The sequence below is a fragment of the Choloepus didactylus genome, chromosome 4 (assembly GCF_015220235.1).
Source record: "Choloepus didactylus isolate mChoDid1 chromosome 4, mChoDid1.pri, whole genome shotgun sequence".
NCBI lineage: Eukaryota > Metazoa > Chordata > Mammalia > Pilosa > Megalonychidae > Choloepus > Choloepus didactylus.
Window position 1 is genome coordinate 151238921 of NC_051310.1, and position 3315 is coordinate 151242235.

At 37.9% G+C, this 3315-nt stretch overlaps 1 pseudogene; it reads right to left on the reverse strand.

Moving 5' to 3' along the window:
- Window positions 1-285: 285 nt before the first annotated feature.
- Window positions 286-2955, reverse strand: LOC119532883 (annotated as a pseudogene).
- Window positions 2956-3315: the final 360 nt, after the last annotated feature.

A 3315-nucleotide genomic window follows, 5' to 3' on the forward strand; every position in this document is an offset into this window, starting at 1 on the left:
TTAAAATAAATGTTAGCTATTTCCTTTCCTTTAACTTATCTCTTATTAATGATAATTACTGCATAGCTATTCTTGGTTTTCTCCATTTACTCAATAATGCCAGAAAAGAATATATCTTGATAGTTTTCAAATACTGTGGTTGCAACAGATCTTTCCTCTTGTGATTACAAAGTGGATCATATACTAAACACCATATTTCATAAACATCTTTTAGTAAATTCAAAATAATAGTTAATTATTTCATATTTTCCATCATTTAAGGGAGATGATTTGCAAAGCATGGCTTCAAGGAGAATTATCATAACCTGAAATACTGGTAATTCCAGTAACTACCAGCAGGTGGTAGTGATAACTTGCATACCTGAAAGTTAAAATTGAACCTAACATTCTTCTTTAAAACAGTAACAAAACCTATTTCTATACATAAATGCTTATTACATTGCATGAGACAATTTTAGAATACCTCCTATTTACAGAAAAAAATTCAAAATCTGTTCCAGTTTGCTAATTCTGTCATTACGCAAAATGCCAGAAATGGATTGGCTTTTGTAAAGGGGATTTATTGTGTTATAAATTTACAGTTCTACAGCCATAAGAGTGTCTGAATTAGGCATCAACAAAAGGATACCTTCTCTGAAGTATGGCCGATGGTGTCTGGAACACCTCTGTCAGTTGGGACGGCACATAGGTGGCATCTGCTGTTCCTTTGCTCCTGGGTCACATTTCAAAATGGCATTCTCCAACATGTCTCTAGGCTAGCATCTCTTAGTTAAGCATATCTTAACATTTCTGTCCACATCTCCAAGCATCTCAAAGCATCAGCAGTCATCTGGGTCTTCTTCTGTCTCTTTTAAAGGACCCCAGTAAACTAATCAATACCAAAGCTGAATGGGTGGTTCCACACCTCCATGGAAATAATTAATTAAAAGTGTCACCTACAGTTGGGTGAGTCACATCTCCATGGAAATTTTCAATCAAAAGATTAATGTCTGTCCTCACAAGATTGCATCAAAGAATATGGCTTTTTGGGGGACATGATATATCCAAAACAGCACAGTGCCTTAAATGATCCCTTCAAAGAATGGTGCTCAATAGCAACCAGGAAAATAACATAAATGAATAAAATAATGAAACAGGACAAGGCAATTATGCCACTTGTCAAGATTATAAAGAGACCCAGACAGAGGTATCCATGCAAGCTAGCAGGAACACCACAGGAAATTCACAGAAAATACTGTCTACCTTATTGGGACTACAGAATGGTAACTTGAGGGCAAATATGACCTGGCTCATTGAATCTGTGTTTCCCACAATCCAGGCAGCCACCATGAGAGCAACACACACTTGGAGATTGATGATTGAAGCATAACAGAGGGGCTTGAATATTGCAATTTGCCTATCAAAGGATATAGCTATGAGTAAAATTATCTCAGTACCGGTGAAAAGGCATAGAAAAAATATCTGGGTTATACAGGCATCAAAGGAGATCATTTTATGTCCAGTGAGGTAGTCAGTAATCATCTTGGGAGTGGCAAAGGAAACAAGAGATATAACAATGATGAACAGTTTGGTGAACAGAAAATACATAGAGGAGTGTAGGTGAGAATCAGCTATAATTGTGATGACTATGACACTATTACCCACCATTGTTGCCACATAAAACAATGAAAAGATTATGAAGTAAAACATTTGCAGCTCCCAGGAGTTGTAGAATCCTAGCAGAAAAACTCAGACACAGTTGACATCTTGGCCACATCCATTGCCTTGATTGATAGGTAGAAGCCTGTATTAAAGAAAAAAATCAAGAGAAAATAAGATTCTATGGAAGCAGAAGCACCATTTCCAAGAATCTACCTTTCCTGAAAACATAATGAATGATTGTCTGGTTTTCTATTACAATCCACTAGGCTGCAATGTGTTGTATAGAAGATAGAGAATTTAACCAAATATCTTTAATTAAAAATGTAAACTAAAAAAATTTTTCCTGGATGTTTTCTAGAACCAAATATTTGAATGCCAAGATCCCCATGCTATGCCCATCCTATGATCAGACAGTCCTTGCAGTATGTGATAGGTTTATGTGTCAGCTTGTCCAGGTGATGGTGCCCAAGTGTCTGGTCAAGCAAGCACTGTCCTAACCATTATTACAAGGACATTTGTGGCTGGTTAATAAACCAGAAGGCTGGTGTAGTAAATCATCAGTCAATTGACTGCACCTGTGACTGATTACATCAATGAAGGGTGTGTCTTTCACAATGAGAGAATTCAATCAGCTGGATTTAATCCAATCAGCTGAAGACTTTTAAGGAAGAGAGAGAGGGGACATTCACTTCTTCAGATAGCCAGCAAAGCATTGCCTGAGGAATTCATTGAATACTTTCATAGGAGTTGCCAGTTCACTCCCTGCCCTACAGAATTTGGACTTGTGTATCCCCACAGTTGCATGAGACATTTTTATAAAATCTTATGTTTACAGATATCTCTTGTTGATTCTGTTTCCCTAGACAACCCTAACTAATATAGTTTGGTACCAGGAGTATTTCTTGAGAAACAGAATCTTAAAATGGGCTTTTATAATTGGTTTCTTACTCCAATTATATTCAAAGGCACTAATGACTCCATTTCCAATAATCAAGATGGCACTGACAGTCCATGGCATGATTTGGCAGTGGAGAAGTGCAAAATATCACCATTTGATTCCTCTAATCATGCTCTTGTATGAAGCAAGGCTCTGGGTGACAGTGTTTTAGACACCTTAACAGAATTTTGCAGAGTTAAGAGGTATAATGATGCTGTGATACACTTGACAAAATTGTCAGAGAAAGGGATAAGCTAAAGGCTTCAAATTTGAAACTTAAGTGACATATGACAGATGTAAAGGTATATATGTGTGCCCTGAAAGAAAACCTTACTTCCTGTGACTGCAGACTTGAGATTTCTGGAAAACAGACCCATAGTTTCATTATGTGAGTAGCAGATTTATAAAGTAAAATAAAATCTCAACCTCGCAGTATGTCTGCTGTTAAAGTAATGGCATTGATTGGGAAAGAGTGGAATGGGGACATATGGATTGATAATAATGGCAGTGAGGACATTGCAACCCTGGATTTTGCTGGGCCTTTGTTAGATATACCTGTAGTTGTCTGTCACGAGGAAACAGCCCCCTCCCCTCCAGTCTGCCCTGAGGAGACAGCTACACAACCTCCAGCCAGTTTTGATGAAGTAGCTTCCTGACCTCCAGGCTGCCCTGAGGACCCTGCCTCCCAAACTTCACCTAAAGAGATTAACCCTTCAGTGCCTACTAAACCTATAATC